The following is a 24054-nucleotide window of genomic DNA, read 5'->3' as shown; positions in this document are numbered from 1 at the left end:
CCTGTCATAAAATCTAATATACATAACTGGTAATATTACATTTTTCAGGAAAGGCGTCCAGGCTCTGCTTAATGTTAGTAGTGAATCACTCATTACAACATCATGCGGCAGAGAGTTCCATAGTCTCACTGCTCGTACAGTAAAGAATCCTCGTCTGTGATTATGATTAAACCTTCTTTCCTCAAGACGTAGCGGATGCCCCCGTGTTCCAGTCGCAGGCCTAGGTGTAAAGAGATCTTTGGAAAGGTCTCTGTACTGTCCCCTCATATGTTTATACATTGTGATTAGATCCCCCCTAAGCCTTCGTTTTTCCTGTCTTGGTATTGCAGCCCCCCCATTCCTCTAATAATCTTGGTGGTCTTCTCTGCACCCTCTCCAGTTCAGCTATGTCCTTCTTATATATCGGTGACCAGAATTGTACACAGTATATAAGTGCGGTCGCACTAGTGACTTGTACAGAGGTAGAACTATATTTTTTTCATGAACACTTCTACCTCTTTTAATACATCCCATTATTTTATTAGCCCTGGCAGCAGCTGCCTGACACTGGCCACTAAAGTGAAGTTTACCATCCCCCCATACACCCAAGTCTTTTTCTGTGTCTGTTTTACCCAGTGTTCTACAATTAAGTACATAATCATAAATGTTATTTCCTCTACCCAAGTGCATGACCTTACATTTATCTACATTAAACTTCAATTGCCACTTCTCAGCCCAATCCTCCAATTTACATAAATCTCCCTGTAATATAAAATTATCCTCCTCTGTATTGATTAAGGCCACTTCACACATAACGAGATCGTAAACGAGATCGTTACTACGTCACAGTTTCTGTGACGCAAGAACGACTTCAATTGCGATCTCGTCACGTTTGACACGTACCAACGATTCACCCCCTGCTGCGAAATCGCTGATCGATGCCGAACAGCTTGGGCCATTTTTGGCTCGTTGGAGTCCTGCTGGGCTGCATGAATCTGTATGTTTGACACCCTATTAACGATTTTGTTGACGACGCAAATACACGCCTACGTGACTCACTGCATTTTACTACGCCCCTAATGGGATTGGAATCGTTAACATAGTTGCTGTGTGACAGGGTCCCAGTGATTTGAAAGATCGTTATACGGGACGCATACTCGTTCATAAACTCGTTATGTGTGACACCCAACATGCGATTTCAACAACGACTCATAAACGATCCAGAAAGTGTGATGTAGTAGTGATCTCGTTCACGATCTCGTTATGTGTGACTGGACGTTTACCCTGCAGAGTTTAGTATCATCTGCAAATATTGAAATTCTACTCCGCATGCCCCCAACAAGGTCATTAATAAATATGTTGAAAAGAAGTGGGCCCAATACTGACCCCTGTGGTACCCCACTATGAACTGAGACCCAGTCCGAGTACGTACCATTAATAACCACCCTTTGTTTCCTATCACTGAGCCAGTTTTTAACCCAGTTACACATATTTTCCCCTATCCCCATTATTCTCATTTTATGTAGCAACCTTTTGTGTGGCACCGTATCAAAAGCTTTTGAAAAGTCCATATACACAACATCCACTGCATTTCCCTGGTCCAGGCTTGAACTTACCTCTTCATAGAAGCTGATCAGTTTGACAGGATCGATCCCTCATAAACCCATGTTGATACTCTGTCATAAGGTTATTTTTCTTGAGATACTCCAGTATAGCATCTCTCAAGAAACCCTCAAGGATTTTACCAACCGTAGAGGTTAAAGGGAACCTGTCAGCAGAAATTTCCCCTAAAACCTAACAGATTCCCCCTCTGCAGCTCCTGGGCTGCATTGTAGAAAGGTCCCTGTTATTATTGTGCCCCCTTTCTGACCAAAAAAAAGAGTTTATAAAGAGGTACCTTTTTGGCTTCGGATTCTATAAATCTGACACGGGGGCGGGCAGCCTGATGGCCGTTATTCTGCCCCCTGGTCCTGTACGCCGCCCCCATCGCTGATTTCCATACTTTTGGACGCCGCCCACTGCTCCAGCCATCCCCGCGCATGCCCAGTGCCAGTCTCAGGGGACTGAGCACTGTGACTGCTGGTGACGTGTGCGCAGGCAAGTGATTATGGGCGGGGCTGTGACTGTTATCAGCAAGTACCCGCCCATAATCTCGTGAGCGCGCAAACCTCTCCAGCGGTCACACTGTGCTCAGTGTAGATGCTAGACTGTATGGGCTGCTTCCAGGGATGACGTCCCTTTGTCACGTGATAGTATTTTGAACACGCCCCTATCACGTGACAAAGGGACGTCATCCCTGGAAGCAGCCCATACAGTCTAGCATCTACACTGAGCACAGTGTGACGCTGGAGAGGTTTGCGCGCTCACGAGATTATGGGCGGGTACTTGCTGATAACAGTCACAGTCCCGCCCATAATCACTTGTCTGCGCACACGTCACCAGCGGTCACAGTGCTCAGTCCCCTGAGACTGGCACTGGGCATGCGCGGGGATGGCTGGAGCAGTGGGCGGCGTCCAAAAGTATGGAAATCAGCGATGGGGGCGGCGTACAGGACCAGGGGGCAGAATAACGGCCATCAGGCTGCCCGCCCCCGTGTCAGATTTATAGAATCCGAAGCCAAAAAGGTACCTCTTTATAAACTCTTTTTTTTGGTCAGAAAGGGGGCACAATAATAACAGGGACCTTTCTACAATGCAGCCCAGGAGCTGCAGAGGGGGAATCTGTTAGGTTTTAGGGGAAATTTCTGCTGACAGGTTCCCTTTAAACTTACCGGCCTATAATTTCCCGGCTCAGTTTTTGTCCCCTTTTTGAATATTGGCACCACATTTGCTATGCGCCAGTCCTGCGGTACCGACCCTGTTATTAAGGAATCTGAGAAGATTAGAAATAATGGTCTATCTATCACAGAACTCAATTCCTGTAGTACTCTGGGGTGTAGCCATCCGGGCCCGGAGATTTGTCACCCTTAGTGATTTCGAGGCGGCGGCGTACTTCCTGCTGGGTTAAGCAGGTAATATTCAAGGGTGAATTTATGGCATCACTGGTCATGTCATCTGCCATGGCATTTTCTTGTATAAAAACCGTAGAAAAAAAGTCATTCAGCAGGTTGGCTTTACCCTCATCCCCTTTCACCATTTCACCAAGACTATTTTTAAGGGGGCCAACACTATCGCTTTTCAGTTTTTTACTGTTTATGTAGTTAAAGAATATTTTAGGATTATTTTTACTTTCTCTCGCAATGAGTCTCTCTGTCTCAAACTTAGCTAACTTAATTTGCTTTTTACATATTTTATTTAATTTTCTATAATTATATAATGCCTCATCACTACCTACCCTCTTTACTTCTTTTAAGGCTTTCTGTTTTTCTTTTATTGCTTCCCTTACAGCTCTATTTAGCCATAGGGGTTACCTCCTATTTCTAGCATGTTTGTTCCCATAGGGTATATTTTCTGCACAAGCCCTATTCAGGATGCTCATAAAAGTCTCCCATTTGCTTTGTGTACTTTTATTACTTAGTACATCATCCCAGTTTATTGCACTAAGATCATCTCTCAACCGTTTAAAATTTGCTTTCCTGAAGTTTAGTGTCCTTGTAGCCCCTCTACTAGACATCTTACTAAAGAATACATGAAAACTTATTATTTTGTGATCACTATTCCCCAAGTAACCCCCAACTTGTATATTTGATATGCGGTCTGGCCTATTGGTTAGTACAAGGTCTAGTAGTGCTCCCCCTCTTGTGGGGTCCTGTACCATTTGTGAAAGGTAATTATCTTTCATTGTTATCAAAAATCTATTTCCTTTGCTGGAACTGCAAGTTTCTGTTCCCCAATTTATATCAGGATAGTTAAAGTCCCCCATAATAATTACCTCTCCGAGACTCGATGCTTTATCAATTTGCTTTAATTAATTAATTATTGAATTAATGAAAACTGACAAGTAATTTCCAATGTAGTTTCCTGAAAATCAACTACACCGTGTGCAGAATTATTAGGCAAGTTGTATTTTAGAGGATTTTTTTTTATTATGGATCAACGACTATGTTCTCAATCACCCAATAGACTCCTAAATATCAAATCTTAATATTTTTGGCAGTTGGAGGGGTTTTTTTTTAGATTTGGCTTCTTAGGAGCATCTGTTTGTGCAGGTGACTATTACTGTGCAGAATTATTAGGCAATTAGGATCTATTCCCATCACTTGTTTATTGTCACCAGGTAAACCAATATATTTGCACAAAATTTAAAAATAAACATTTATGACATGCAAAAACAAAACCCAAAAAATGAGTGACCAATATATATATCGCCCCCTTTCTTTCTGATGACACTCAGCAGCCGCCATCCATAGATTCTGTCATTGCTTCATCTGTTTACCATCAACATTGCGTGCAGCACCCACCACAGCCTCCAGCTACCGCAGCCTCCAGACACCGCAGCCTCCAGCCACCGCAGCCTCCAGCCACTGCAGCCTCCAGCCACCAAAGCCTCCAGCCACCACAGCCTCCAGCCACCACAGCCTCCAGCCACCGCAGCCTCCAGCCACCGCAGCCTCCAGACACCGCAGCCTCCAGACACCGCAGCCTCCAGACACCACAGCCTCCAGACACCACAGCCTCCAGACTCCACAGCCTCCAGCCACCACAGCCTCCAACCACCACAGCCTCCAGCCACCACAGCCTCCAGACTCCACAGCCTCCAGACTCCACAGCCTCCAGACACCACAGCCTCCAGACAAACAGCCACAGCCTCCAGACACTGTTCCCAGAGGTGCACTGTTTTCCCTCCCTGTAGAGCTCACATTTTATGAGGGGCCACAGGTTCTCTATGGGGTTCAGATCAGGTGAACAAGGGGGCCATGTCATTATTTTTTCACCTTTTTGACCTTTACTGGCCAGCCACGCTGTGGAGTAGTTGGATGCATGTGATGGAGCATTGTCCTGCATGAAAATCATGTTTTTCTTGAACGATACCGACTTCTTCCTGTACCACTGCTTGAAGAAGTTGTCTTCCAGAAACTGGCAGTAGGTCTGGGAGTTGAGCTTCACTCCATCCTCAAAATGAAAAGGTTCCACAAGTTGATCTTTGATGATCCCAGCCCATACCAGTGCCCACCTCCACCTTGCTTGCGTCTGAGTGGAGCTCTCTACCCTTTAGTGATCCAGCCTTTGGCCCATCCATCTGCCCATCAAGAGTCACTCTCATTTCATCAGTCCATAAAACCTGTGAAGAATCAGTCTTCAGATATTTCTTGGCCCAGTCTTCAGGTTTTATCTCATGTTTCTTGGTCAGAGGTGGTGGTTTTCAGCCTTCCTTACCTTGGCCATGTCCTGAGTATGGCACACATTGTGCTTTCTGATACTCCAGTAACGTTGCGGCTCTGAAATATGGCCAAACTGGTGGCAAATGGCATCTTGGCAGCTTCACGCTTGATTTTCCTCAATTCATGGGCAGTTATTTTGCGCTTTTTTGCCCAGCACGCTTCTGGCGACCCTGTTGGCTATTTGCCATGAAACGCTTGATTGTTCGGTGATCACGCTTCAAAAGTTTGGCCATTTCCAGACTGCTGCATCCCTCTGCAAGACAGCTCACAATATGGACTTTTCAGAGCCCGTCACATCTCTCTTCTGACCCATTTTGCCAAAGGAAAGGAAGTTGCCTAATAATTTAGCCCCCCTTATATAGGGTGTTGTGTCATTACACCACACCCCTCCTCATTACAGAGATGACATCACCGGAGTTACTTCATTGGTAGTTGGCTCTCCGCCCATACAGCTTGCAGTAGGACATGTATTAAAGGTATCATGTGATCAAAATACTCATTTGCCTAATAATTCTGCACACCGTGTAATGAGAATCAGACCTTGAGTGTGAATTTGGGTTCAACAGAAAAACAAAGAAAAGCAAAGAAAAAAACACTATTGAAAATGTGCTGATGGTTCCCCTATAAATTATTTATAATAATTTGACCACAGGGACTTGTGAAACTAAGGTGTGTCCTGTAATCTCCATCACAGGTGACTACAGATTGTGATCAGTTTCAGAGTGAAAAGTAGTGGCTGTGCTGTTTGTTATCATAGTGAACCAAACAATCTCAGGAGATAGTTGCCTCAGGAGATTTGAAATAAATGATAGGCAGACACATTACAAAAAATATATAGGGCAAAATATATAGGGTCGTCTGCAACCGAGGAGACGGATGAAATACCCCAGGATGAGGGCAGAAGTCTCACTGAGAGGTGCAGAGATCATCTGTGGATGGAGATGAGACCTGCAGTCTGGAGAAGACGCCTCATACTGGAGACCTGAGGAGTCGTCTGCAACCGAGGAGACGGATGAAATACCCGAGGACGAGGGCAGAAGTCTCACTGAGAGGCGCAGAGATCATCTGTGGATGGAGATGAGACCTGCAGTCTGGAGAAGACGCCTCATACTGGAGACATGAGCAGCCGTCTGCAACCGAGGAGACGGATGAAATACCCCAGGATGAGGGCAGAAGTCTCACTGAGAGGCGCAGAGAACATCTGTGGATGGAGATGAGACCTGCAGTCTGGAGAAGACGCCTCATACTGGAGACCTGAGGAGTCGTCTGCAACCGAGGAGATGGATGAAATACCCCAGGACGAGGGCAGAAGTCTCACTGAGAGGCGCAGAGATCATCTGTGGATGGAGATGAGACCTGCAGTCTGGAGAAGATACCTCATACTGGAGACATGAGGAGTCGTCTGCAACCGAGGAGACGGATGAAATACCCCAGGACGAGGGCAGAAGTCTCACTGAGAGGCGCAGAGATCATCTGTGGATGGAGATGAGACCTGCAGTCTGGAGAAGACGCCTCATACTGGAGACCTGAGGAGTCATCTGCAACCGAGGAGACGGATGAAATACCCGAGGACGAGGGCAGAAGTCTCACTGAGAGGCGCAGAGAACATCTGTGGATTGAGATGAGACCTGCAGTCTGGAGAAGACACCTCATACTGGAGACCTGAGGAGTCATCTGCAACCGAGGAGACGGATGAAATACCCGAGGACGAGGGCAGAAGTCTCACTGAGAGGTGCAGAGAACATCTGTGGATTGAGATGAGACCTGCAGTCTGGAGAAGACACCTCATACTGGAGACATGAGGAGTCATCTGCAACCGAGGAGACGGATGAAATACCCCAGGATGAGGGCAGAAGTCTCACTGAGAGGCGCAGAGAACATCTGTGGATGGAGATGAGACCTGCAGTCTGGAGAAGACGCCTCATACTGGAGACCTGAGGAGTCATCTGCAACCGAGGAGACGGATGAAATACCCGAGGACGAGGGCAGAAGTCTCACTGAGAGGTGCAGAGAACATCTGTGGATGGAGATGAGACCTGCAGTCTGGAGAAGATACCTCATACTGGAGACATGAGGAGTCGTCTGCAACCGAGGAGACGGATGAAATACCCCAGGACGAGGGCAGAAGTCTCACTGAGAGGTGCAGAGAACATCTGTGTGCAGCCATTGCCTCAAGAGATTGAGCAGCACATTATTACATTACTTTATCAGAAGGGAGCCACACTTCTGTCATGTGTGTAGTGTACAGGAGGGTATATAGCAGATCCCGTATATTGTGGGGTCTCTTACCTGCGCTCTTCTGTGGGCTTCTCTCGGGGTTGTAATGGGTCGCTCTCTGGCACATGTGCCCCCACTCAGTTTCGTTTCTCGTTTCCCCTCCTAATTTCCTGGGGCACATCCCTCCCCTCGGCTGATGTGAGCTGTCTGTTCCTGTATGAGCTTCATGCCAAAACCCACACATCAACACTGTGCTCCTGCCAGGAACAGAAGACACCAGACAAAGTCCTAATATCCCTGCGGAGAGCATCACACCCCTCCAGCCCCCTTATACTCTGGATGGCGGACATGACAGTAGTAACCGAAGACTCATCACACATACACTCGTCCACGTTGTTTTTGTCCTCCAAATTTCCTCCTCTTCTTCACTCTTTTGCACAATAACAACAATTTCATTTCTGTAATGTGCACTTTTATCTACCAAGTCTTCCTCTCCTCCCTCCTCCTCTTCATCTCCGCCCTTCTCATCTACTCCATCTTCTTCATCTCCACCCTAATCTCAAACCCCTGTTTTTCATCTCTTCCCTCCTCTCCTATCTTCTTCATTTCTTCCTTCCTGTTTCCCCTCCCTCCTCTCCTCCCCCTCATCTTCATCTCCTCCCTCCTCTCCCTCCTCTCCTCGCATCTCCCATCTTCTTCATTTCTTCCCTCTTCTCTTCCCTCTTCTTTCACTCCCTCCTCCCCTCCCCCTCATCTTCATCTCCTCCCTCCTCTCCTCTCCCATCTTCTTCATTTCTTCCCTCCTCTCTTCCCTCTTCTTCCACTCCCTCCTCCCCTCCCCCTCATCTTCATCTCCTCCCTCCTCTCCTCTCCCATCTTCTTCATTTCTTCCCTCCTCTCTTCTCTCTTCTTCCACTCCCTCCTCCCCTCCCCCTGGTCTTCATCTCCTCCCTCTTCTCCCATCTTCCTAATTTCTTCCCTCCTCTCTTCCCTCTTGTTTCCCCTCCTCTCCTCTCCCATCTTCTTCCTCTCTGCCCTCCTCTCCTCCCCCTTTTCTTCATGCCCACCATCCTCATCTCTTCCCTCTTTTTCAACTCCTCCCTTCTCTCCTCCTTCTTTAATTCATCACTTTTCTGCTCTCCTCCCCCTTTTCTTCAACTTCTCCTTCCTCTCACCACCATCTTCTTGATCTCCTCCCCTCCTCTTCTCCGTATCCTTCCTCCTCTCCTTCCACCTCTTCTTCATCTCCACGCTTCTCCTCTTCTTCATCTCATCCCCCTTCTTCTTCATCATCACCTTCCTCTCCCCCTCTATTTCATGTCAACCCTTCTCTCCTTCCCCTCTGCTTCATCTCGATCCTTCTCTCCTTCCGCCTCTTTTAATCTCCTCCCTTTTTTCTTCATCTCCTCTCTCATCCCTTTGTTTCATCTCCTCTCTTCTCTCCTTCCACTTCTTCTTCATCTCCTCCTCCCCCTTCTTCATCTCTTCCCTTTACCCCTTTTCATATTCTCCCTCTTCACATTGCATCTTTTCTTCATCTCCTCCCTTCTCTCATTCCCCACTTCTTCTATATCCACCCCTTTTCTTAATCTTCTTCCTCCACCTCCTCTTCTCTTTTTCATCTCCGCCCTCCTCATCTCTCCCTTCTTCATCTCCTCCACTTCTTCTTCATCTCCTCCCTCTTCAACATCTCCTCCATCCTCTCCTCTATCTCTTCCCTCTTCTCCTCACTCCTCATCTTCCTCTCTGCCCTCCTCCCCTCTCATTTGTATGCCTTCCTTCCTCCCCTCCCTCTCTTCTTCATCTCCTCCTTCATCTATTTTATCTCCGCCCATCTCATCTCCCCTCTTCTTCATCTCCTCCCTGCTTTCTACCCCCTTTTCTTCATCTCCTCCCTCCTCTCCTCCCCCTTTTTTTCACGTCTTTCCTACTATCCCCTCTCCTCTTCCTTTATATCTTCACTAATTTTTCCCCCACTCTTCATCTCCTCCGTAGTTCCGTTTATGTAGGGGACACTGTTGTTTTATGGAAACCTCTTGGATTTCTCCTTCTGATCCCTCTTTTCCTTTTTCCTCCAGCTACACCTCCTCCCTTTTCTCCTTTTTCCTACTGCTCCGCCTCCTTCTTCATCTTCTCCTTTTTCCTACCTATGCAACTTCTCCTTAATCTTCAACTTTTTTGTCCCGCCCCACGTCCTCCTTCATCTTCTCTTTTTTCCTACTGCTCCACCTCTTTCTTCATCTTTTCTTTTTTCCTCCCCCACATCCTTCTTTGTGTTCTCCTTTTTCCTCCAGCTACATTGCCTCCTTCATCTCCTCCTTTTTCCTCCCGATCCACCTTTTCCTTCATCTTTCCCTTTTTCTTTCCATTCCTTCTCCTCCTTCATCTTCTCTTTTTTTCTCCTGCTCCACCTTCATGTTCTCCTTTTTCCTCCTATTCCACTTCCTCCTTCATGGTCTCCTTTTTGTTTCCGCTACACCTTCTTCTTCATCTTCTCCTTTTTCCTCTCATTCCACCTCCTTCTTCATCTTCTCCTTTTTTCTTCTGTTCCACCTCCTTCATTTTTTATTTTTTCTCCAGGTCCACCTTCTCCTAGATCTTCCCTTTTTCCTACTGCTCCAAATCTGCCTTCATCTTCTCCTTTGTCCTCCTGCTCTACCTCGTCCTTCTTTATGTTCTCCTTTTTCCCCTCGCTTCATCTCCTCCTTCATGTTCTCCTTTTTGCTTCTGCTCTACCTCTTCCTTCATGTTGTCCTTTTTGCTTGTGTACCGCTCCGCGCTCGGCCACAGCCGAGCCGCTCGGTTCCGGGCTCGTTTGGTGGGTGGCTCGAGCGCCTCTGGACCCGGGGGTCACGTCGCTCTGAAATGGGGCTTTGGCGCTATGTGTAGGGACTTCGGTGGGGATGTTCACGGCCGGAGCCATGGTGTTTTTAGGGATTAAAGTTTGTGACGCCACCCATGGGTTGTAGTGAATGTGGACACCACCGCTTCCGTTAACTAGGCTCCCGGGCACGGTGTTATGCAGCCTGGTGTTGACCCCTCTGTGGGCAGGGGGTGATGGTCCCGGGGCCCGATGGTTTGTGAGGTGCGAGCAAGATGGTGTGGTGCGGTGCGCGGCCCGAGGGCACTGTTGTACTCACTATGACAGATACACCGGAGTCTTTGGTAAACCAAAAAGGATAGTGGTTGGTGCCCGCAGCCGGCTGCGCTGTACCCCTCTCTCAGGTTGGTGGTTCCTGCCTTTCTCCTGCATCTCCTTAGTAGAATTTGACTGCCTAGGCTTCAGCAACGGTAGTCCGCTCCCCGGCTTGATGTGTGTCGGGGAACCTGTTTGCCCGCAGGCGCTGGCCCGTGGGATCTCTCTGCCTGGGTGGTGGCTTTCTCCGGTTTCCAGTTGGCTTCCCAGTTCGGTTCCGGCAGGCCACTACCCTGTCCCGGTCCCTTACGGTTCCACCAGCCGTCTTCCCGGCTCCTGCAGGCAGCAACCACCATCTGCCTCCTTGCCAGAGGTGACTGGGCTCCAAACCCGACACCTGGTGTTAGACTGTGGCAGACCTGGACACAGGTCTGCACTTGAACTCCACTCCACTTCACTGTCTACACAGACTAACTCCGTGCTCCCCACGGGAAACTGAACTGAACTCAACTGTTTGTTTTTCCTGCCTCAGGGCCTGTGAACTCCTCAGTGGGCGTGGCCAACCACCTGGGTCCGCCCACTGGTGTGAACATCAAACCCGGAGGGAGGTGACAAGGGTTTTGTAGGTTGGCTGCTGTCACCTTATTAGGGGCTAGTGTTTGTGCAGGGGGTCTACCTGTGACTACCTGGCTAGTCCAGGGCATCACACTTGCGCTCTACCTCTTCTTTTATCTTGTCCTTTTTTCTTCTGCTTCACCTTCTTCTTCGTCTTCTCCGTTTTTCCTCCCATTCCATCTCCTCCTTCATCTTCTTCTTCTTGCTCATGCTGAATCTGCTTCTGCATATTTTCCTTTTTCCTCCTCCACTTCGTCCACACCACTTTCACCATCTCCTTTTGTTTCCACTCACCTCCTCCTTCTTTTCCTTTTTCCTCTCACTTTATCTCTTCCTTGATGTTCTCCTTTTTGCTTTCGCTCTACCTCCTCCTTCATCTTCTCCTTTTTGCTACTGCTCCAACTCCTCCATCATGTTCTCCTGTTTCTGCTACCGCTCCACCTCCTTCTTCACCGTCTCCTTTTTCCTACTATTCCACCTCCTCTTTTATCTACTCCTTTTTCCTCCCGCTCCACCTCCTCCTTTATCTTCTCCATTTTGCTTCCTCTCCACCTCCTCTTTCATCTTCTCCTTTTTGCTTCCTCCCCACCTCCTCTTTCATCTTTTCCTATTTGCTTCTGCTCCACCTCCTTCTTCATCTTTTCCTTTTTGCTTCCACTCCACCTCCTCCTTTATCTACTCCTTTTTCCTCCCGCTCCACATCCTCTTTTATCTTCTCCATTTTGCTTCCTCTCCACCTCCTCCTAGATCTTCTCCATTTTCCTTCCTCTCCACCTCCTCCTTCATCTTCTCCTTTTTCTTTCCTCTCCACCTCCTCCTTTATGTTCTCCTTTTTGTGACCACTCCCCCTCCTCCTTCATCTTCTCCTTTTTCCTCCCAGTCCACATCCTCCTTCACGTTCTCCTTTTATCTCCCACTCCACCTCCTCCTTCATGTTCTCCTTTTTCTTTCCACTCCACCTCCTCCTTCATCTCCTCCTTTTTGCTTCCTCTCCACCTCTTCCTTCATCATCTCCTTTTTTCTTCCTCTCCATGTCCTCCTTCATCTTCTCCTTTTTCCTTCCTCTCCACCTCCTCCTTCATCTTCTCCTTTTTCTTTCCTCTCCACCTCCTCCTTTATGTTCTCCTTTTTGTGTCCACTCCACCTACTTCTTCATCTTCTCCTTTTTCCTCCCAGTCTACATCCTTCTTCATGTTCTCCTTTTTCCTCCCGCTCCACCTCCTCCTTCATGTTCTCCTTTTTCCTTCCACTCCACCTCCTCCTTCATCTTCTCCTTTTTCCTTCCACTCCACCTCTGCCTTCATCTTCTCCCTTTTGCTTCCTCTCCACCTCTTCCTTCATCATCTCCTTTTTGTTCCTCTCCATGTTCTCCTTCATCTTCTCCTTTTTCCTCCCAGTCCACATCCTTCTTCATGTTCTCCTTTTTCCTTCCACTCCACCTCCTCTTTCATCTTCTCCTTTTTGCTTCCTCTCCACCTCTTCTTTTATGTTCTCCTTTTTGCTTCTGCTCCACCTCCTTCTTCATCTTCTCATTTTTGCTTCTGCTCCACCTCCTCCTTCATCTTCTCCTTTTTCATTCCTCTCCACCTCCTCCTTCATCTTCTCCTTTTTCTTTCCTCTCCACCTCCTCCTTTATGTTCTCCTTTTTGCGTCCACTCCACCTCCTTCTTCATCTTCTCCTTTTTCTTCCCAGTCCACATCCTTCTTCATGTTCTCCTTTTTCCTCCTGCTCCACCTCCTCCTTCATGTTCTCCTTTTTCCTTCCACTCCACCTCCTCCTTCATCTTCTCCTTTTTGCTTCCTCTCCACCTCCGCCTTCATCTTCTCCTTTTTGCTTCCTCTCTACCTCTTCTTTTATGTTCTCCTTTTTCCTCCCGCTCCACCTCCTCCTTCATGTTCTCCTTTTTCCTTCCTCTCCACCTCCTCCTTCATGTTCTCCTTTTTCCTTCCACTCCACCTCCTCCTTCATCTTCTCCTTTTTGCTTCCTCTCCACCTCTTCTTTTATGTTCTCCTTTTTCCTCCCGCTCCACCTCCTCCTTCATGTTCTCCTTTTTCCTTCCTCTCCACCTCCTCCTTCATGTTCTCCTTTTTCCTTCCACTCCACCTCCTCCTTCATCTTCTCCTTTTTGCTTCCTCTCCACCTCTTCTTTTATGTTCTCCTTTTTGCGTCCACTCCACCTCCTCCTTCATCTTCTCCTTTTTGCTTCTTCTCCACCTCTTCTTTTATGTTCTCCTTTTTGCTTCTGCTCCACCTCCTTCTTCATCTCATTTTTGCTTCTGCTCCACCTCCTTCTTCATCTTCTCATTTTTGCTTCTGCTCCACCTCCTCCTTCATCTTCTCCTTTTTCCTCTCAGTCCACATCCTCCTTCATCTTCTGTATTGTAGATTAGATAAACATCTCGGAATACATCATACAGTGCTTAAGTTGTGACTTTTCCCTTTTGTCTGATTTATTGTGATATTTTGACGGATCTACAGTTAGAACACGCATTCACCTAGGCCTGAGCCTGGCATCTTCTCTCTTCTGCGTTCCTGTGGCCGTGCTCCAGGTGTCGTGTGGACTGACCGGCAGAGATGGACACACGGGTGACTTCATATTTCCGATCCTTCTCCTGTTCTCTATTATTTGTGGCTGTGATCACTATTGTCTCCGCCATGCGGTGATTTTCCCACCAGTCTTCATTCTTTCCTCTTTTCTGGCTTCGCTCCCAGTCTGCTCAGGAATCGGTGAGATCAGGTAACGTTTTTGTGGCTCCAAACATAATATTGACTGTAGGAGGAGACTGGGACTTGTATCCATCGTGTTTACTCAGATTGTTGTCCTGTTTCCAGGGACAAGCGCAGAGGATCCAGTGTCCTGTCCCAGAAATGACTCGTAACCTGCGGGAAGGGTTTTGTGCTAAATATTATCTGCGGACAGGTCAGAGACTGAGCAGGAAACCTATTCATAATGGAGAACAGGACGATGGTGCTGAGCAGCTTCATACGGCAGGGCCAATCAGTCAGGTCTTCTGAGCAGGACCACCCAAGGATGGAGGAGAGACTCTGCAGGACCCTTCACTAACTATATATAAAGATCGATATCACAATAATACATATTACATATACATTATAACTAATGTACTTGGGGCAAACCTCTAAGAAAGCGGGACTGGGGGTGAGGCAGAGGATTCAGAGGGCAGGGACATCCGGTGAGGTCTTCTGAACTCAAGGGTCAAAACTGGAGGACAGCTGAGACATCAGGAGGAAGATGGATTTGAAGCGTACTAGGAGGGACATGAAGGTCCTGAGAAAGAAAATTGGGTCTGGAGAAGACATTGGAGACTTGAGGGGGCAGAGAAGTCTAGTTGGGGATGAAGAAGTCAGTTGCATGGATATAAACCTGTAGGAGGAGATGGGTTTGGAGAGGAAGAGGAAGCGGGTTGGGCACACGGATGTCTGGAGGAGGTTTGGCGAACACAATAGGTTACAAAGTCACCTGGAGGGGTGAAAGTGTCTGAAGGAAATGAGGATAATAATAATATGTATTCATTTATATAGCGCTATTAATTCCACAGCGCTTTACATACATCGGCAACACTGTCCCCATTGGGGCTCACAATCAAAAACCGGGGAGGTCTGAAGAAGGGCAAAGGGGACTAAAGAAAAGTGATGAGTCTGCAGGGAATACAGAGGGGCACGGAGGAGAGGACAGATGGGTTCCGAGTAAGGAGGGAGGACAGTGAAATCTGGTGAGTACAGGGACTGTGGGGGACAGAGGAGTCTGGAGGAAAGCAGATGAGTCCAGAATAAGGAGGGATGACAGAGCAGTCTGGTGAGTGTGTAGCGCCCCACGGGGCCTCAGGGGGTACTCGTCACTGGGCCAGTGGATTTTGTGGGGTTGCTGTGACTGGCCTGACCCGGCTCCATGGCCCCGTCGGCTACATGTAAAAACAAACAAACAGGTGTCTGGTGTAAAGGGGGATGGAAGGAGGGTGAAGGGTCCCTGGGAAGCGTGTCACCGGTTGCTACGGTGACTGGGGTCTCGGCCTCCTCCTCTGCCGACCCTTCCTGCGACTTTTCCTCTCCCAGGGGCAGTGTTGGATGGGATTGGTGGATGCTTTGCAGCGCCACCCGTGGTTTGCGGCCAGGAATTAGCCACCACTGCGAGATGTTGCTCTCCTCCGGGGCTGATGTTAGCGCAGCTCAGATAGTCCAGCTCCCCGCAGGTGGAGCGAGTCCCAGGGAAGATGAGGGTGATGGGGACGGCTGATGGCGCTAAAGCGCGGGGCGGCGGCGCCAGCAATGACAAGGACGACACCAGGGCTGCGGTTCAAAGTTCTTTTTACTCACAGTTCTTAAGATGACCCAGAGGTGCCGCTCTCCGCCGCGATGGCCCTCAGCCGGTCCCAGGTAAATCAAAAGCAATCACCAGTGTCTGTGGAGTGTGAGACTTCCCTTCCTTGTGCTTGGTTGTGGATCCCTGGGACTTGAAGCGGCTTGGGGACCCCGGTGTCTCTGTTAAGTGTCCCGTCCCATATGCAGGTGGCGCGGATCCTTGCCGTGGGGCCTGCCTGCAATCCCGACCCCGGATCCTATGTGTCACTGTGCTCTGGGAAAATGGGTAGTGGGCGATGGGACTTGGAATCCCCATCCCCTGCAGATTCTGGCAGACAACATAGACTATAATCTGCCCTAGGGATTCTGCACCCTGTCAGCGCTGGCACTGTGGGAACGGTTAGGCTCAACCTCCAGCTACCATGTTCTCCTCTGTCTCACCATCTCCACCGGTTGCCTCTTGCCCTCTTCCAGTCTGCCCGGTTCTAGGTCAGTGCAGTGTCATGACCCCTGGTCTTGGGACTAATTCCACCAGCCTCCCGTCCCCAGGACCAGTGTGCTTTAGCTCTACTCAGGCTGTCTGCTCTCTTCTGTGTCTTAGGCTGATCTCACTATAACTGTTTGTGTTTTCTCACATCCTCTGGCAGCCCCCACCCTTGGGATGACTCATAGTGGCTGTTAGTTACCCTGGTAACTGGGAACTTCCCCAGCTGGCTGGCTTCCTGAGTGGTGTAACTAGCTGACTTACTGACTGGATTTTGTGTTAATGAAACAAACACCAGTGGTCAACTCCTTCATCATCCGGGATAAAGCATTGCAGATACAATTCAGATACAATACCCTGTGGCGACTGATCCTCAGGGGCGCCACAAGTACAAGGCCCTGGGAGACAGAGGAATCAGGAGGAGGACCGGTGAGTTCCAAGTAAGGAGGTAGGACAAAGACAGTGGGGGACAAATGAACGTGGAGGAAGACAGATGAGTCCAGAATAAGGAGGGAGGACAGAGAGATCTGGTGAGTACAGAGACCTGGGGGCAGAGGAGTTTGGAGGAGGACAGATGGGTTCTGAGTAAGGAAGGAGGACAGAGAAGTCTGGTGAGTACAGGGACCTGGGGGACAGAGCAGTATGGAAGTGGACAGGCGAGTCTGGAGTAGGGAGGGAGGACAGAGATGTTTGGTGACTACAAGGACCTGCGGGAACAGAGGAGTCTGGAGGAGAACAGGTGAGTCCGGAGTAAGGATGGTGGACAGAGACGTCTGGTGAGTACAGGGACCTGGTGAGACAGAGGAGTCTGCAGGAAGATAGAGGAGTCTGGAGGAGAACAGATGAATCCAGAGTAAGGAAAGAGGACAGAGAAATCTGGTAAGTACAGGGACCATGGAGGACAGAGGAGTCTGGAAGAGTACAGATGAGGGTGGAGTAAAGATGGAGGACAGAGAAGTCTGGTGAGTAAAAGTGTGACGCCCTGGCGCCGCCAGGTGGTCATACACAAAGTAGACCCCCACACAACACCGTCCCTCATAGGGTTACACCGAGTCGACAAAACCCTAATCACCGCCCCCCCCAGGGTAGGAAAGGCACACCAGTGGGCGGGTCCAGGCAGAAGGAAAACGCCCACCTAGGGGTCTAGAGGATCCGGGGCGGGAAAGGAGAGAGTTGAGAGTTCTGAGTTCGGAGTAAGAGAGGAGAGGAGAAAGTGAAGTGAAGTTCAAGTGGAAGCCAGAGAGGAAAGGCGTCGGGGTTGGAGCCCCGGGGTGCTGGCTAGGTGGCAGATGGTGGTCCGTGTCTGTCAGGAGACGGGAAGACGGCTGCCGGAGATCCGAGGTGGACCGGGACAGGGTAGGAGCCCGCCGGTACCGACACCGGAGAACCGACCTGGAAACCGTGCACAGAGGGGGTACCTGGACCCTGAAGCAAGGACCGGAACCACCAGCTTTGTTACTTCACCAGTTGAGGCGAGGATTATAGGTCCTGTCCCACGCAAAGTCCCAAAAGAGCAGACCAGCAGCCCACCGCGGGGGATAGGACATCCGCCAGGGCCCCTTTAGATCCCACGGGTCAGCGTCTGTGGGCAAGGCTCCCATCCGTAGTTCTGGGAGCGGACTCCCGTGTTCAAGACCGGGAAGTCCAAAGAGAACTAAAAACCGTGCAGAGGAAAGTGACACAGACCATCACCCCGGGTGAGGGACCAGAATACACCCGGCCGCGGCGGCCGACCACTGGCACCTTGGTTTACCGCAGGACTTGTGTGATTTCTTTGACTGTGAGTACACCAACATCCCCCGGACCATCCTCAGCTCAGTGACACTGGGCCCCAGGGCATCCACCCCTACCCACGGAGAGTTAAAAACAACTAGCTGCCATCCCAACACCCCCGGGTGCTCCCTAATAGCAGCGGTGGTACCCCATCTTACTACACACCGTGGGTGGCAGTACGGACTATATAGAAAATCCCACGTACAACCAATTCCCCTTTTTATTTGAAGTGTCCGCGAGACCCCCGGGTCCGGAGATCCCTTGGATCCGGATCCGAGCAGCCCGGCTGCTGGCGTGGGGGCAGCACACAAGGATCTGCGTAGACAGAGTCTGGAGGAGAACAGATGAGTCCAGGGTAAGGAGGGAGGACAGTGAAGTCTGGTGAGTACAGGAACCTGGGGAGACAGAGAAGTCTGGAGGAGGACAGAGGAGGATGGAGGAGAACAGGTGAGTCAGTGTAAGGAGGGAGGACAGAGAAGTCTCGTGAGTACAGCAACTTGAGGGGACAGAGGAGTCTGGAGGAGGACAGATGAGTCCAGAGTAAGGAGGAATGAAAGAGAAGTCTGGTGAGTACAGGGAGCTCGGGGAAAGAGGAGTTTAGAGGAGGACAAATGTGTTTGGAATAAGAAGGGAGGACAGAGAAATCTGGTGAGTACAAGAGCCTGGGGGTACAGAGAAGTCTAAAGGAGGACAGATGAGTCCAGAGTAAAGAGGGAGGACAAAAAGTCTGGTGAATGCAAGGCCCTGGAGGGATGGAGGAGTTTGCCGGAGGATAGGTGAGACTTGAGTAAGAAGGGAGGACAGAGAGATCTGGTGAGTTCAGAGTCCTGGAGGCAGAGGAGTCTGGAATAAGGACGTAGGACAGAGAATTCTGGTGACAGGGACCTTGGAGGCAGAGGAGTCTGGAGGTGGAAAGAGGAGCCGGAAGGAGGACAGGTGAGTCCAGAGTAAGGAGGGAGGACAGATAAGTCTGGTGAGTACAGGGACCATGGGGAACAGTGAAGTCTGGAGGAGGACAATAACATTTGGTGGCATATGAAGCCTGTGGAAGTCATGAAAACATTGCCGCCTCGTGATCCTGGATTGTTATAATTTCAGAGCAGTATAGGACATTTTTTCAGGATCCTCAGGTATAAGATGGCCATAATGATGGACTTTACCCCAGTTGTCTATGATCTGGTCCCCCAGACATATTTACAGGTTTTTTGAGCTCCAGTTGAAGTAGTTGGGTGAAATGTGTTTGACATCGACAATATAACTTGGGTGAGTTAAATCTCCACTTTGATCATGGAGGAGACGATCTCAACAGTGAAAATTCAGATGCCACCACTGCTCATCACTATTCCTCCACCGGATGGCCCAGCGGTTATTTGCCCATTAGTAAGAGCGTCTGCTATTCTGAACAATTGGACATGTCCTACATGACTCAAGTATTATATGTCATTTTCCCTGTGGGGCTCTGCTTTCATCACCCTCAACCAAGTTTCTGCAGAGATTACAGCTGATTTTTGGGGCCTTCACAAGGGGTCTAAGCTGACTCCGTTATACTCTGCACTTGGCATGGCAGTACATTAGTGGTAGAATGACTGATCTGTGATTGTGGCCACTGAGACAGCACTGGCCAACCTTCAGACCAGGAGAGATTGTTATTGTAGAGGTCCCAGAGGTCGGGCTCTCGGCCTCCTCAGCTTGACCTGGTCTCCTTCAGATTTATGGGATCATCGTGGTGCAAAGAACATCTATATTTTTGGTTCACTGTGCAATCCCTTGGACAGCTTTATTTGATCATTTAATTCCTCAGGGTGCTGTGCCCTTATGGGTGACACTTTTGAGGAACTAGGGCTGGAGCAGGGAGGTTGTAAGGGGTCTTCAGGATCCTAAGCTCACAGCTGCGCACGCTTCTCGGGAGTCATTCCTACGTAACAGAGCGAGCTATGGAACAGCAAATCTTATAATAGATAAGTATTTACCAGTCTTCCGTGATGTAGCCGCATCAGTCCCTTGTGTCTGTGACGCCCTGGGCAAGCCAGGGGTCACAGGTCATCACACCACCACACCCTACACCCCAGTTAGGAACACCAAGGCTACCGAAATCCTTGTTGCCTTCCTCCAGGAACTGATGTTCACACCAGGGGGTGGGCCAGGCGGTTGGCTCCGCCCACCGAGGAGTTCACAGCCCTGGAGGCGGGAAAACCAGGCAGTCAAGTGAGGGAAGTGACAGTGAGAGGAAGAGAGTTAGAGTTTGGAGGGAGAAGTGGAAAGAACAGAGATTAGCTCAGGCAGAGCTTGAGTGAGGAGCTAAGTGAAGTAGAAGGAAGTAGTAGTGGAGCTAAAGAGAAAAGCTGAAGTAACAGAAAAGAGTAGTAAAGCCTGAAGTTGGTCCGGCTGTGTGCCAGGACCATTGAAGAGAGACACCGCCACCGCCAGGGCACCAGTTTCTCAGGGCCAGCGCCATGCGGGCAAAGTAGGGCTCCTCCGGCCTATATCCAAGCCGGTGAGCGGGTTACCGGTGGGAACCCATCGCTACCAACACAGAAACATCAGGTGCAGGAAAAAGGGACATCACCGTCACCTACTGGGGAAAGCAAGTGCAGCCGTCCGTGGGAACCGTCTTTCCAGCCGTGTTTTACCGAGAACTGTGTCATCGTCTCAGGCTGAGTGAGTACCACAGTGCCGCAAGGCACAGCGCTGCCCCCGCGTCCCTGCGCCCACCAAGCCCTGCATCTCCCACCTCATCACTGGGCCCCGGGATCACCAACCCCTACCCATGGATGGGCAACACAACAACTGGCTGCTCCATACCATCCTTCCCGGGAACCCCATACAAAGCAGCGGTGGTGCTAACAAATCACCACAACCGTGGGTGGCGTCACGGACAATAAACAATCCCCACACCCAAAACCAACCCCCTTTCACTCATGGGCGAGGAGCGCCGCTTGAGTCCCCGGGATCCGGCCCATCGCTCGAGCCACCGAGCAGCAGCAGCAGCAGGCCGCAGTGCCAGCCGGACCCGAGCAGCAGAGGGAGAGCGCGGCGTCCCCTCCTCCACCCGTGACAATTTGGCGTCACGAACAGGATCTTACCGCTCTGCCGTTGGGTAGAGGTGCGCCTTGTGACCGCCGGAGGTATCCAGCTGAAAAATTTCGGAAGTCGCCATATTTGGCGCGAAAAGTTCCCGCTCGAGCGTCTTCTCGAATAGCAGAGGCGCGAAGGCCAAAACTCCGCCCCAATAGAGGAGGGGCCGGAAAGAAGCTAAGGGGGACGCGATGGCGGCTGACTGCATGTGAGAGCAGCTATAAAAGCAGGGACGCCAGGACTCTGCGGACATCTTGTTCCTGGGAGAAGCTGCCAGCAGCATGTGGATGCCGTCCCGCAACACAGTAGTCCCCGCGCCTGGAACCGTGGCGTGGGTGGAGATCCGGACCGCGCAGCTCTACCAACGGCTGCAGGTCAGGATGCAGCTCCTCATGGAGGAGTGGGAGACCGACATGGCGGACGTTATAGCCACCGTGCGAATACGCGAGGAGGAAGCGGAGGAAGGGAGGGTGAGTGACCCACGCCCCGATGCCCTCGAAGGGCCGGTCATCGCGGCTGCGGGACCCGGTCCAAGCCCTCTCCCCCCGCTGCCTCCCTCGCCACCCGTCTCGGAGGCCGTGACCCCGCCACTAGGCCTGCTACCACCGCAACCGATAGCATTACCCAGCATGCCCGCCCAGGTGGCCCGACCTGCAGCCGGAGCCCGTAGTCGACCGGAGATGCTGCCTTGGAAGGCTCCGAAAACCGCACCGGAGGCGTCTCCAGAGAAAGTCCCCGAGCCGGAGCCGATGACCCGCTCCAAGCCGGAGGCCCAGCTGCGGAAAGCCCCTGTGCCCACCCCCCACACCTCGGCTGAGGTAGCGCCGGGTTGTCGCTGCAAGGTGGCGCCCAAGGCCAAAACACCGCGGAACTTGTCGCCCAGATCCCTGACAGTGGGCAACGTCCAGAATGTCCCGCGGGGCCCGACCCGTGCGCCGGAGCTCGCAGCAGCGCCGTATTGGGACAGGGAGCCGGTACCGCTGGGCCTGGAGATCGGTGAGAGAGAGAGAAAAAAGGCGGAGCTGGTGGCCCGAGCAATTAGAGAAAAGGAGAACCTCCGGCAAGCAACATTCCGTGTCCGGGGACCGCTGTATGAAGGACAGGTGAGGCGGTTTGATGTCCGCCGGGGCTATGTTTTTATATACGAACCGGGCCTGGAGGCCGAAGTGTTTATAGCCCGGCGGGATGTGAATGCCCACCTGCCCGAGGAGCACCCCGGCCGTAACCTGATGCCGGGTGATATAGTGCAGTATACCCGGCACTGTGGAGAGAGGGGGTGGTTCGCCCTAGATGCCAAACTGCGGGGCAGCCAGGAGAGCCGAGTGAGTCCTGCAACCCCTCCCTCGGATGAAGCTGAAAGTCCGGAGTAAGGGCAGTGGAGCACCGTTGTCCAGTCCCCGTTGGAACCACCACTAAGTTTGTGTTTGTTTGAAAGTTTGAAATGAAAATAATAACCGAAGATTCATCAGATTGTCTACAACCGTGATTGAGAGAACCGGCCGTTGCCGGCACCGTTGTCCCCGTGGGGACCGTTAAAAAGTTGTTTTGCATGGAGGACTTTCCATGGACAAGCCCGTGAACTTGCAGGGCAACCAAAAACGTTAGTGGCTTGTAAATAAGTTGTTTTACCGTTACCGTTTCCGCAGTTGCCGCCTCCGGAGAGGCAGGTTGGAGGGAGGGCCCTCAGCAGAGCAGGCTGGGGCCCAGCCACCACAGGAACCGGTGGCTACCCTCTGGAGGGGAAGGACAGATCCCGCTCGGGTGACTTGTGCTGGACTTGGGACAAGGGGTGCTGCCTGGGTTTTAGGGGCAGCATCAGGGCCAGGTTGCTTGGGTGGGAGAGAGCGGAAACCGTAACCGTAAACCGTTAGTAACGTTTAAGCAATGAACCTCCCGCTGTGGGATGATGCCATAAATTGTTATGTTTACCTTTTTATATATTTTGCAGAAAATAAAACCGGTGTTGGACGGGCAGCCCGCGGACGGTCTGCATTTTGCTAAGGGGGAATGGGACGCCTTGGGCAAGCCAGGGGTCACAGGTCATCACACCACCACACCCTACACCCCAGTTAGGAACACCAAGGCTACCGAAATCCTTGTTGCCTTCCTCCAGGGGCTGATGTTCACACCAGGGGGTAGGCCAGGCGGTTGGCTCCGCCCACCGAGGAGTTCACAGCCCTGGAGGCGGGAAAACCAGGCAGTCAAGTGAGGGAAGTGAAAGTGAGAGGAAGAGAGTTAGAGTTTGGAGGGAGAAGTGGAAAGAACAGAGATTAGCTCAGGCAGAGCTTGAGTGAGGAGCTAAGTGAAGTAGAAGGAAGTGGTAGTGGAGCTAAAGAGAAAAGCTGAAGTAACAGAAAAGAGTAGTAAAGCCTGAAGTTGGTCCGGCTGTGTGCCAGGACCATTGAAGAGAGACACCGCCACCGCCAGGGCACCAGTTTCTCAGGGCCAGCGCCTGCGGGCAAAGTAGGGCTCCTCCGGCCTATATCCAAGCCGGGGAGTGGGTTACCGGTGGGAACCCATCGCTACCAACACAGAAACTTCAGGTGCAGGAAAAAGGGACATCACCGTCACCTACTGGGGAAAGCAAGTGCAGCCGTCCGTGGGAACCATCTTTCCAGCTGTGTGTTTTACCGAGAACTGTGTCATCGTCTCAGGGTGAGTGAGTACCACAGTGCCGCAAGGCACAGCGTTGCCCCTGCGTCCCTGCGCCCACCAAGCCCTGCATCTCCCACCTCATCACTGGGCCCCGGGATCACCAACCCCTACCCACGGAGGGGCAACACAACAACTGGCTGCTCCATACCATCCTTCCCGGGAACCCCATACAGAGCAGCGGTGGTGCTAACAAATCACCACAACCGTGGGTGGCGTCACGGACAATAAACAATCCCCACACCCAAAACCAACCCCCTTTCACTCACGGGCGAGGAGCGCCGCTCGAGTCCCCGGGATCCGGCCCATCGCTCCAGCCACCGAGCAGCGGCAGCAGCAGGCCGCAGTGCCAGCCGGACCCGAGCAGCAGAGGGAGAGCGCGGCGTCCCCTCCTCCGCCCGCGACATGTCCACCATGCACTTGGCCCAAAGGCCATCCAGCTTGAAGGATTTATACAAGTATACAGAAGACAATGTCCACAGAA

The 24054-nt window shown here is 51.0% G+C and overlaps 1 protein-coding gene across 2 annotated transcripts in view; it reads right to left on the bottom strand.

The window, feature by feature from the left end:
- LOC142260438 (placenta-specific gene 8 protein-like) overlaps positions 1-8091 on the bottom strand; it is a 29251-nt gene extending 21160 nt beyond the window's left edge. The window contains exon 1 of one of the 2 annotated variants that reach the window (XM_075331914.1): positions 7899-8091. The gene's annotated coding sequence lies outside the window, so the exon portion shown is untranslated. Of the gene's footprint in view, positions 1-7588; positions 7856-7898 lie in introns of those variants that run through there. The other variant, XM_075331913.1, reaches the window with a different exon arrangement.
- Between the last annotated feature and the right edge of the window lie 15963 nt (positions 8092-24054).

Source organism: Anomaloglossus baeobatrachus, unplaced genomic scaffold (genome assembly GCF_048569485.1).
Source record: "Anomaloglossus baeobatrachus isolate aAnoBae1 unplaced genomic scaffold, aAnoBae1.hap1 Scaffold_105, whole genome shotgun sequence".
Taxonomy (NCBI): domain Eukaryota; kingdom Metazoa; phylum Chordata; class Amphibia; order Anura; family Aromobatidae; genus Anomaloglossus; species Anomaloglossus baeobatrachus.
Note: the sequence above shows the minus strand (reverse complement) of the source record. Positions and strands in the feature narration are given on the sequence as shown.